The 13,166-nt window shown below is 34.6% G+C and overlaps 1 protein-coding gene across 1 annotated transcript in view; it reads left to right on the top strand.

Moving 5' to 3' along the window:
• Positions 1–2,255: 2,255 nt before the first annotated feature.
• Positions 2,256–13,166, top strand: part of LOC118265544 (uncharacterized) — a 117,929-nt gene continuing 107,018 nt past the window's right edge. The window contains exon 1 of the mRNA XM_035578470.2: positions 2,256–2,542. The gene's annotated coding sequence lies outside the window, so the exon portion shown is untranslated. The remainder of the gene's footprint in view (positions 2,543–13,166) is intronic.

Here is a 13,166-nt window from a genome sequence, read left to right as displayed (position 1 = left end):
TTGCCGTCAGGTGATCTGTAAGCTCATTTAACGGCTTATACCATAAAACATCCTCTATGACATTAATCTATTTTCCTCTTCCTGATTATTCTTTTATAGCATATAGGTAAAGGTGTTGATCCAGTTTTCGGCTCTTAGCAGTTGTCAATGACTAACAGACGACAATTTCTTCGAATTATATTAGACAATAGTCATAAGACGGCTCATTATAACCGTAATCATCCGCAATCTTCAATGGGATCTAATCAAAATTCAAAATGTTCGTATAAACAACTTGTTGGAAGTTATTCAATGTTATGTTGAAATTTCATTTACATCCGTCTGATTTTAACTCTTGTGGAGGCAGTAGACTTGAAATATTGATGTGAGCATGCAGTCAATTCGAAGCTGAAGTTCAAAAATGCAGCAATTTGCAACGGTATATTATATAGAGGCTTTTAGTATAGTCAATTTAAATAAAATAAGATTTAAATTAGTTTTAAGTGTGGGAGAGCCATGCTTAGGCACGAATGAGCCGGCTCGACCGGAGTGATACCACGGCCTCACATAAAACCGACGTGAAACAACGCTTGCGTTGTGTTTCGTTGTGTGAGTGAGGTTACTGGAGGCCCAATTCCCCCTTCCCAATCTTCCCAATCCCTGATTCGCCAACAACCCTTAAATTCCTAAAACCCAAAAAGCTGGCAACGCATTTGTAACGCCTCTGGTGTTTCAAGTGTCCATGGGCGGCGGCGATTGTTTGCCATCAGGTGATAGGTCTGCTCGATTACTCGTGTTTCATAAAAAAAACATTCACACACGCATGTAGATGATGAGGTTCTTGGTCCAAAATAAAGTTTAAATATCTCTCTTTTGTATGAATGTTAGTTAATTGAGCATGAGCAGATGGATCCCTTGAAACGCCACCTATAGATACTGCCCTGTCACCTGACACCCGCAACATCAGAGAAGTTACAAGTGTCTTACCACCCTTTTAAGAAGGATTACATTCTCTTCTTGAAGTTTTGAATTTCAATGGATATCAACAGTTTAACATAAATTGTATTGTAAAATTTCAGTCTGCGGTTGAGTTTTACTAATGGTACTAAGGAGTAGTGTTGGCTGAAGCACAAAATACTAGCTGAAGTGACGAAAAGTGTATACGTACCAACTTATATATGCGTAGTGTAGTACCACTTTGTAATTCTTCGAATACTCAAAAGGTTTTTTTTTTCGCTTCTTCATTACCATATTTATTTGCAACGTTCCCAAGAAGTCGGGTTTTACTTTCAAGAAATACGTCTCTAAAACATGTTAGTTATCTTTTACACAAACGGTAAAATAGCTCGGAGGAGTAATTAGTAATTAGAGAAGGGTAATTAGTGTCTACGGTGAAGTCGAGAACACGATACGACTAGACTGTACGAGGCTGTGCGTGTTTTACAGGAAAACAATTGAATCATTGTCGTATTATAATAATGTGGGTGTCGGTGATATGAATACCTGTATACTGTTTATGTAGATAAAAACTGTAAAATAAACATGGACTTGTTACTGTAACCGAATTCAAGAAATGTGATTTCACAACCCCATTTAGGTTGGAATAGAAAAGTAAGTGAGTCTGATCGATGGTTGATGGCATTAAAATGCTTGAAATGTTCCGCCGCTGACGGGTGCCGTACTAGCGCTCGCTTAGTGAGCGGCGCCATACGTTTGCACACCCCGCGACAGTTGGCCCCTGTTGATTCGGCACGAAGCCAATTATGTCTGGCTAATATTTCAGGCTCCACGAAACATAATATATGTTTTTTAAGAACAAAAATGCATTCATGAAAGTATCCCTTTGTACTTTTGAATTGCCTTTATGAATCTCTGCTTCGTGTCTAGATGTGATCCCATCTGCATAGCCATGCATAAAATCTGATTTTCTGAACAATAATAATTCGTTAAAACTTCACTTTCAACTGGACTTTATGTAAATGATATGAGTGCAACAATATGATAATTAACTCGTCTGCGAGTCGGAGATAATATGCGGCAGCTTCACTCTTATTTGCTGCGGGTACATAAAAGTGCGCGTGGATTTGTTAATTACAGAAATTCTCATAACGTTGGCAGCACATTTTTAATAACAGATCATTGAATTTAGTAGTAGGTACGCGAGTGAAATATGAACAAGCTGGTCGAGGCAACAGGAGGGTGGAACTGAGGCGTATGGGCGGTAACGGATGACCGAGTGATAGCTAAAGCTGGAGCTTTGGCGCTGCCGGAGCGACGGCGGCTCACTCGCGCGCTGTCGGCCGGCGGCCCTGCACGAACGCATGCCCGCACTCACTGCTACCGACCAACACGTAAACTTTGCCGAACTTGCGAACTGTGGAAAAGTGCGCAGTGGACAAAATTGGATGTAATTTGTGCAATACATGTATTTCATTGTGTGCTTGTGACATAGAATCATTCTGTGAATTACCCAAAGTTTGGAGAAAACTGTTTATTGCTGTAAAGTTTGGATGATTAACTACACTATTTGTTTAGTGATGGATGACTTTTGAATATTTTATGGGTGAGTTTAATGAATTAAGAATAAAAGCACTATACAAAAAATATTTTATTAAATGGCACTATTAAAAGGAACATAAAATAAAAAAGCTTGTAATGCGACATTTGCTTCGATTGTTTTAGGTTTCTATATTAATATAATTATTTAAATAAATAATAATTATATTAATGGACTTAAAAGCTTCTCCATTAATTAAACCTAATAACCACAAAACCTTTTTTACTTATTGGACTGTCGACCAGAAAAGTTATTTAGGCAGGTAAAATCAAAATTTTAAGCTATATTTTTAGTAATAACATATTGTAAGAATTAATCGAGAAATCATCCATTGATAGTCATCGTAATATACAGGACGTATGAAAACCTGGACATATATATAAAATCCTACAATTTAGTGCACTACCAAGCGCCTGCTTAAAATCCTTTTCATAAGTAATTACCCTTCTATTTTAAAAGGAATCTAAAATTCAAGAGTGCAGCTAGTTTAATATTTAATTTCAGCCAGATATTAATATTAATTAAACTCGAAACATAAGCAGTTTGAAACAAATTAAAAATAACTCATGCTGTGAATGAAATGAAATTATTTTAACCGACTAGAGAATCAGAAAGAGGTTCTTAGTTTTGTATGTTAGTCTACACTGACTGATCTCACGATTGACTGAACTGATTTTGATGTGGTTTTCAGAAAAGTGTTTGTTACATTAAATAGTAAGTTTTAGTATATTAACCGAAGTTATAAACGAGGACCGACAAGTTGTTTTTTATGGCATATTTTATAAAAAAAAATATAATAATGTATCTTTATGTACATGATTATTTCCGATATTGCCAATTGAATAATTTATTGTCCATTTGATTGGTTAGGGGAAACTCTTAAAAAAGTCGCAAAGAGCAGAGAATATAAATTGTCTCGAAGGAGCTTATGAGCTTATGCTTAGTTTTTATATGCGGTCAAGGTACGATACCTTGACCATTGATTGAACTAAATACATATATGTATACTATTTATATTTAGTCAGACATAAGTTACCGGCATGCCTTTTACTTAAAATATTCCAGATACTTATTATCAACGAACTTTATAAAATTCTTTCCTTCATTTCTGCCGAACGCTCTACACGGGTAGATACTAGAAGTATGAATTTTTGCAAGACTTCCTCATATAAAGAGTATAAGAGCACAAGCACAGAGGGTTAAATTCCCGAAATTTGTACGAACGAGAATTCCAGTCTTGCAAACAAAGCCGCGAGTAAACTGCTTGTTCTTCAAAAAATTGTTTTCATTTGTATCCCGACCGTTAAATAAGTTATTACCAACTTTGTTCATGATTTGATCTCCGGTTGGGCAATGTATTTTTGGGGTTTGCGATTTCAAAGTTCTATGTAACGGCAATGAATGTGCCCGGTGTTTCGCAATGGTCTTGCTCCCTATTACAAGGGTATTAATTACACAATTGTCGAAATGTGGGCAAAGAGACTTTGGCTTTGGTAATTGCATTCAACTATGTGACCGTCCGTTCGTCGTATCACGGTGTATTATTTCTCAAAATTAGAGCCAAATGTCGTTTTAATGCCAAATATCCATTTGAAGCTCAAAGTAAAACGTTAAAAGTAAAACTTATACTTATCGTGGAAGATCTTAAGACCCGTGTTATCTATACTGTTAGCACTTTAAGATTTCCTTTTAGTGCGAGACGAGAATATTTGCTAAATCTAGACTAGACCTTAAGCTTGCACTAAACGTTCCGCAACACCGTATGGATGCACTTAAAGGAGCAAGTCACGTGCACAAACACACAGATTTGGAACAAATATTTGATACGTAGTTGAAACATTTTAGCATCGTGTGCCGTGTGGCGTTGTGTAGTGACCAGTCGAGTTTGATTTTAGCTTTTAGCTGCCTTTTGATATGTTTTAGTTTATACTTACCAATGTAATTTTTCTTTTTCTACAGACAGTTTTTTTATGAATCCGTATGATCTTCCATTTATCTTTACTTTGTTGTTACCTCCTTTATAGTTTATCAGATAACGTAGATTTGTCCAAAAGTGATTACTGTCGGCGTCTATTTGGAGAATACAAAAGAATATTGTACTTTATGAAAAACAGATTTGTATTCTATTTTATACAGTTGACAGCCTAAAACAAAATTCTATTCACATAACCAATGTTCTGGTTAAATCCAGTTAAAACTAATTCAATAGTGCTTCGTTTGCATGTACTGTTGTTTTATTAGGCAACGATTGGTTGGCCATTAGGAGTCGGCCCGGAGTTATCAGCCCATATTTTCACAACATTTACTTCATCCAGATGTGGACTTGTCCTGTTATTGGCTATGACAGAGTGACTAATAAGACCCTTTATATGAATATTGCAAGAAATGACTAATAAACAAGCTATCTGTTTTAGAACATACCGATATAATGTACTGTGGCAATGGGGCGCAAAATACTTTGATCTTTTTGTTGTATTTTTCTTTTCTGTGCTCTGGTCAGATGGAAAGTAAAGATAGAGTTCAGTGCTGTGCTATATTATAGAGCTGGATACGCCGAACATGACCATATCCCACCTCTCACGACCCCTGCTGAATATAGGCCTCCTCTAATGACTTTGATATGACAAATATTCTTGATTTCTAATCACCAATTGATGGTTTTAACCACTTTAAAATGTCCAGATGAGCACTTCAAAACCCTCAAAGCAGTTTAAAGAGTAAGTAAGAAGACCCGTATGAATTTTGAAACTGTAATAAATATTTTGCATCCTACTGCGAGATTCATACCGGCCGTTTTGGTTTGAGTCACTGCGCAATTTGTGGGTCGTCCATCGCGAAGCTATTAAAAATGGCTCCTCTACACACTGCCCGTTTTAGTGGCACTTACTTTTCATTGACAAATAACCGGGCACTTGTTTGCCTTTTTTTACAATTGGGACTATGATAGATGTTTATAGCCATATAGCTGACTGTTTGAATGGTCGTTTGATTCAGTTTGACTGTTAGAGAGACTCGTGAAAATATTTATTATTTTAGGCTATTCCTTATAATTGTGTACATAAATAGTTAATAGTAAGCCTTGTTTGGGTTTGGTTGTTTTGCTGGGCGTGTCGTCGGTAGTGTGATTGATAAATAAAAGGTTAGTCAAGCTTACGACGCTTAAATGACTAAAGGTGGGTGTTTTAATGGTAAATTGATTTAATAAAATCTGATATATCTTTAAATTAATTTTAATTTGAATTAATACTAATTAAATCAAATTTATTTCCTGAAGGAAATAAAAAGTTTTATGATTTCTTATGTAACTTACTTACTTTTCTACAATATTATATTACAGTTATTATTAAAACTTTCCTTCACCTGTCAGTCTTCATCAGTTAAGTTATTAAAACTTATGATTTTCTTTACCTATGGTCCCAATTTTGGGACATTTATGTATTTAATGAATGGAAAATCGCATTTTTAGGACATTTAAGTATTAATTAATGGAAAGTATTTGTTGTTTTGTAAAACCTTTGTCTCTTCAAACAAATAACGTTTAAATACCATTTGTCTTAAAGGCTGAACAGAAATAGAAACGATTAAGGAACATGCTAACTATAGCATTGTTCAGTGGAATATTTGCGTAACTACTAAATTAGTGAATGGTTATATAAAGGACAAATTACTACTACGCCATTCATTAACTATTTTTAAAGATAAAAATCTTTTAAACTTAAAAAAAGAGGTCAACAAGGAATCAGGCGGTCCAAAAAAAACCCAGAATGAAAATTTATTACACTTTTTTCTGTATAAGAACCCTTAATCTTAGTTAGATCTATTTAACTTAGCCTTTTCTGTTTCGTTTAAAATATTGAATGAATTAATCAAAACTTCAATTTGTACCTGCGTATTTATAAGTTGTGGTAGGCACTTTCTAAATGAGCCAAAGGTTAATTGAACAGCAAACGGTGAACGTATAACATTCAAAGTTCACTAATTACTACACATTTCTACGTCCTACTAAATGTGTTTGTGGTTACATCAGCAACTATAACACAAGAATTCAAGTGCCACTTGACATATTTTGCATATTCCTTATTCCATTAAGTAAGTTCGTACTGTTATCGTAACGAATATCACACATTAATGTCTGAGTGAGTTCGTTTATTACACCTAAATTGCTGAACTAATTTTAATGAAATTTTGCTTTGAGACACATGGAGACAAAAACGTATTTATAATAGGAATAATCACAGTGTATATGAATATTAAAAATGTATTTAGTCCGTCAGTTAGGTAATAAAAACACATTAGGCATGTATTTTTTATTTTGTCGTATAAGGTAACAATACTAAGATAAAACAAATCAAAGTTTAGGAGTGGGAACGTTGTATGTCATTTCTACTTATAAAATGTACCTAGAAGTGACGTCACGCAATATTTCAAATCGATATATCTTCGGAAGTATTTGTTTTCGTAAGAAAATAAAAAATACGTGTCTAATATTTTAAAATAATTTACAAGACGGACATTGAAATAAAAATTAGTCATCTACCCTTTTACAAACGTTGATATCTTAACCTAACTTAAATCAGTCAATTATTAATAAATGAAACACTAATATGCGGAATAACATTTAATAATATATGAACGAAAGGAATGATTACGCACCTGTGAAGCCGTAGGACACCGCAGCTGTTTAAAGACAGCAGTGACCACAGGCCAGGTGCATCACTTCACGTTTGCCACCCAACAACACACGTAGCACACTCGCCTATTATTTCCTTAAAGGAGAATCACATAAATATTAAATTAATGTAACAGTCCTTTATGAGTCATATGTGATGGATGTGCCAATCAAAAATATCTAATATATAAAATTTCCATGTCACAATGTTAGTTACCGTACTCCTCCGAAACGGCTTTATCGATTTTTACCAAATTTTATATGCGTATTCAGTAGGTCTGAGAATCGGCTACTATCTATCTTTTATATTTTCTAGAAATAATGTATAAGGCAAAACAACGCTATACTAGCTGACCCGGCAAACTTTGTTTACTTTGTTAACTTTGTTTACTTATATAGATATCCCAAAAACAAACTCTTAAAATAATCGTTAGAAGATTTTTCAGTGTCCAATACATGTCTGTATAACTTGACAACCCTATTTAATCATTGTAGACCTTTTTAGTGTTTCTGTTTACCAAATAGTTACTGTTCCTCTTACAATGGTCCACTCAGTTAATCTACTATCTAGAGCTGGCGCCCAATAACAAAATATAAACAACTTTCAAATTAACTACTTTAGTACATTTGTACCATCTGTGTCACGCCCCACTTCCCTAAATAGTAATGCAACTAAAAGCGGGACTCGCTAAACAAACCTTAACTTAAGGACATAATGAAACTGTTCGTTGTCCTTGTAAGGTACGCCCTTTTCTTTGTTCGTCCACTCTGTACGAAACTACCTGAAGGCTCTACTTAATTTGTAGATATTTATTTAACCGTTTTATTTGTAAGAGTAAGCAAATAAGTTCGCTTTTCTTCTTTATTAAATACAACGAAGTGGAGTTAAGTTATTAAACTCAAGAAAGTAAATATACTTTTTGTCAATATTTCTTTAATACCATGTTTTATTTGCACGACTCTCTATAGTAAATTTTTTTAACATCGAAATGTTTCTTCTATCTAACTCACCTCATTCCATTACCAAAATCGACAGATAACTAAAGAAACAAGTGATCATCGTCATCAGCCGACTCCCACAAGCTCTTCTCCTAATTCCTCCATGCAAAGCAAGAATACATTATTTGCATTGATGCAAACAAACGATATATAGAAAGAAAATGCAAACCAATTCGAAAATATCCTTCCTTCTTAAGTTGGTAAAAAGGCAAAAGAGACGAGGGGTCAGGAAGTCACGCATGGATGTGGCTAATGCAGGATTGAGTGGGTAGCGGTATTTAACGTGAACATTTTACGAACGGCCGATTATAGTGCCGAATCACCACGTAATGTGCCGCACGGAAATATATTCTTATTATATTTTTATATACATACATATTTATGTCTCAATTGTCTCGTTGGCCGAGTGGTTTCAAGTGCGACTGCAGGGCCAGGGGTCTCGGGTTCGATTCCCGGGTCGGGCGAAGTATTGCTGGGCTTTTTTGGTTTTTCGAAAATTTCTCAGTAGTAGCATGGAGTTTGGAAATGTGCCCGGTATATGGTAATAGGCTCACCTACCAACCTACTTATTACATCGGACTTACATGATAAATTTTGATAAGTGGTTGTACATTGTACTGTGGTATTTCGTGCCATAATGTGCACCTCTGCCTACCCCTTCGGGGATAAAGGGCGCGACGATATGAATATACCTATATATGTATATTTCCAAGAAAACAAAATAGTAGAACCGTGAAGGATTCTTATCTGAATTAATCTATATTTTGTTTGTCCCCTTCCATTGGGATGCTCACATTTGATCCGATTAAAATGGATAATGCCGCTATTAGATATTGTCCAACAAAAACGAATTTCTAAAAGGTTTGGCCATTCTTCGGCGATTCTTATACATTCCTGAAGGTCGATCTTAGACTTTAGTTTCTTTCCGATATTTCTGCTACGTTAATTTTTATTATACATTGTTGTTCTGTATGATCCTTCTTAAATAAGTAATGAAGATATCACATCGCATACATCGACAGCCTATAAGTGGCCACTGCTGACCAAAGGCCTCTTCTCATACGGAGAAGGATTGAGCATTAATCACCACGGTTGCTCAATGCGGGTTGGTGATTTCAAACTTATAATTAGTAATTACTAGCGATCCGCTCTAGCTTTGTATGTATTATACTTATCAACCTTTCTCTTGAATCACTATCTATTAAACAAACCGCATCAAAATCCGTTGCGTAATTTTAAAGATTTAAGCATACAAAGGGAATTAGGGACAGAGAAAGCAACTTTGTTTTATACCTTGTAGTGATACCTAAGTCCATGTTTTCCCACGATGTTTTCCTTCAGCGTTTGTCAGCAGTGTCTAAATAATTGTATAGAATTATATGACTCGGAAAATGTCACATTGGCACTTGCTGTTGGTAGGTTTCGAACCTGCACTCTCTTGCATGAGAACCGGGCGTATTAAATCTCCGGTCATCCCAAGATTGCTTGAATGAAGATAATATAACGTTGAGATAATATTTGATTATTTTTAAACAATAACGGAATGTTCGAAGGTCACAAAGGGCCTCAAATGTATCCTAATGTTTACAACATCACAAAGAGTTCGATCTCGATACAAATTTTACAATATTACCGGGATTTCGGCGTACAGTCCCATTTTATACGGTTTTATTTTTGTTTTTTCTTCCTTTCGTACTCTTGGCGGGTTGACATGGAAAATCCTGTCACTTTTAGCGGATTTCTACCCTTTCCATATTATCTTTTCTTAATATGTGATGTAAGCAAGGAGTAACAAAAAAATAAAATCCTCTGAGGGTTAAAGTACAAATATTTATGTGAATATGTAAGAGAAAGCACATAAGGGCACTAGAACTCTATTTACAACGTAATTGAGCTCCGAGTAGACTTTATGTAAGAACATACTTTTCGTAATCGTGCGAGAACTCTGATTTTTTCAGTTCGCATCGTAATTTAGACTTAATAGGCTCCCATTTAGACTGCTTTTTCAGCAAAGTGATCCGTTTTAAATCTTACAGATCAATATTTACATGTGCTTAAAGGTATCGATAAAATTAGAGCCATTTATTTTAAAAGTTGAATTAAACTTGTAATTACTTGAATTACTTGTGGCTGAAATTATTACTTTGGGGTAACTTACACTTAAGTAAGTTAAGTATGATGAAGTATCAAACCAAAATCACAAACCACTAATTGAGTCACATCCATACAAACTTAACAAACCCAACAAAAAATAACTTGTCAATCTTTGTTCTCTCTTCCCGCAGCCGTAATAAGTTTTGCGACAAGCCAGCAACACAATAGATATTTATGGTGCGCAGTGGCTAAAGGATTTCAGAGGACCCAAGCTCTGTTTAAATAAAAAATACTGTCCTTCCTTTAATGGCGCTGACTGGTGGACTCTGTTATTGAGCGTAATGAACGGCTAGACTACTGGGTTAATGCTGAATGACTTTGTAACTTGTTACTCTAGTTCACTGCGGTTTATGTAATTATTATTTCAAAGCACCGTGTATTATTGTATTGTAGTTTAATTTGGCTAGTCGAAATTGCGTGCAGTTTCTCATTCTGTAGTACTTAAGAAATTGTTATTGTCATTGTTATTGTTATAAAAATTCTAAAAACAAATTGTCTACAAAAATATATTTGCTTGTTGGTAGCTTGGAATGAATAGTGTTGTAGGTGCCTTGATTCCTGAAGAAAAGTATGATGGGTTTGGGAGAATATTTTTTGATGTTTTTGCGTTCTTTAGCTGGTAATTAATAATTTAGCTTCTTATTTCATTAAGAAAACGTAGTTGTAACATTCGATGTTGTTCACCTCTGTCTACCCCACTAAATAAGCAGGATAATACAATCCAGATATGAATCGATAAAACATTAAAATGAACTCAACGAAATTGGTTTCATTTACACTGGAGAAATCATTTCGTATAACTTATGACCTGCAAAAATGGAAAGGTTTTAAGTAATGTAAAGTTTTTTTACTCAGAATTATTGGAGTGTGTTTTAAAGTTTACTGCAAATACCGCCAGTAGAGAGCTACTCAGGTCAATCAAAAAAGAAATTAATTGACTTATTCCGAGAATCGGAATAAAGCTATACTTGAGTTGATTCGTTGGATGGTAAATGAATAAATCAATGTAGGTATAACTATTGATTCCATTGAATCATTCAGCATTTCATTAATTAACGTACATAATTATGACGTAAGTATTAGATTTTTTTTAAACTAATTGTATAGAGAGTGTTGTTTTTATGATATTCTTAAAAAAATATGAAGTTGACTAATATTATTACTTCTTTTCAGCAGGCTTATTCACGAAACTCAAGGAATATTTTAAGAATATATAAAAAAAAAGAACATTTCTGTGCGAACAGACGGAATCGAGTCACCGCACTATTTTGTTTAATTAACATACTAGCATAATCTACAAAGTTAAACATCGCATAGCGTAAGCCTTTTGAATTAACCCTATCTCAATTTAAATTCAAAAACCGTAGTAAGTTATGTAGACTTTTCAGAGTTCTGTGGTATTATTTTACGTGGTTAGAACCGAGTAAACTTTTCATTCTGTAAATGCGGTTTATTTGATTTAAGCGGTCGCTACACGGAGGGTAGGTAGGTAAGGCACAGAGCACACCTAATTGAAATCACGCAACTGCTATGTTAAGTGAGATTGTGGGGAAACTACATGCTTCTGCGGTTTTCTGAGGTTCACTGCGTTGTGTTAGTACTGGTGTACTAGTAGTTTTTTATGCAACTGCTTTACTCGTCTTGCGAGATTTCTCTGTATTTTGGTACAGTAAAGCTAAGTGTAGTGTATCTCTATCTCCCATATAGTTTAAGAAGAACACACATAAGACATATAAAAAACGGTGGACCCATGTTTTTCTATTTCTATGAGTTTCCAATATTTCGGCACTGTTGCAGCTGTTGTTAGTGACCATGTTAGTTTAAAAACTTATATCATATCGTATCAGTTATAAAAATGTCTTTTCTTACCAAAAAGTCATCCAGCCTTTGCTTAATTTAGTATTTCCAAGCGATTCTCCATAAGTTACGGCAGGAACACTCCCCGTTATAATAAGTCCACCGCCGTCTGCTCTGACAAACTTTCATTGTTTGTGGCACCTGCATTCCTACTCCGTGACAGTAATATCCCACTCCAGAATTATTACTTCTTTTTAGTTGAAAATAGTGTAAATTGGACTTTAAATTATAAGTTGTAATTGATCTTATAGTTACGTAGAATTACAGTTTTGAATTAATTAAATACATGCCTTACTCACGTGGAACATTCGAGTAAAACTCTACTAGTTTCAAGTCACATCGGGACTTTTACTCTCATTCGTGACAAGGTGTATCGTCACAGCCAACACAGTGGAATATATTGATATTCCACTGTCGTTTTAAGTCACAATGGGATTGCCCATTGTGACTTAAAACGATTGTTATAACATGTTTCAATTAATTTAGTAAACATATCTTTTGATAATCATTTACTATACTAAAGTACAAAGTTACCACAAGAAAGAAATATCTAAAGCAATTCCTATTGTAAAGTACCAGGACAATAGAAATTAGTGGTGCATTTCCACTAAACACGTAAGGATTAATCGGGAAAATGTACGGAAGTGGAACATCCCACGAGGACAGTATATTTACCTGGGATAAAAGTAACTTATGTGGTATTTTGACTTTATTTATTTAGACTTTAAAATCTTTATAATATAATCTACTATTGAATCTCCCCAAATGGGCGGAGAAAAGACATTGCATCGGCCTCAAAACATTTTAGATAAGGTCAAAAAGGTAAATTATCTCTATAATCAGCCTCTATGCCTTTGTTAAATGCATAATATTCTAACAGACCTATTCCAAATATAGACAAGACACAAACGCAAGCATTCCTTTGATAACAAACATCTTATAATTAAGCGT

This window comes from Spodoptera frugiperda, chromosome 28 (assembly GCF_023101765.2).
Source record: "Spodoptera frugiperda isolate SF20-4 chromosome 28, AGI-APGP_CSIRO_Sfru_2.0, whole genome shotgun sequence".
Classification (NCBI taxonomy): Eukaryota; Metazoa; Arthropoda; class Insecta; order Lepidoptera; family Noctuidae; genus Spodoptera; species Spodoptera frugiperda.
The sequence above is the reverse complement of the archived record's forward strand: the minus strand, read 5'-3'. Positions and strand labels throughout refer to the sequence as shown.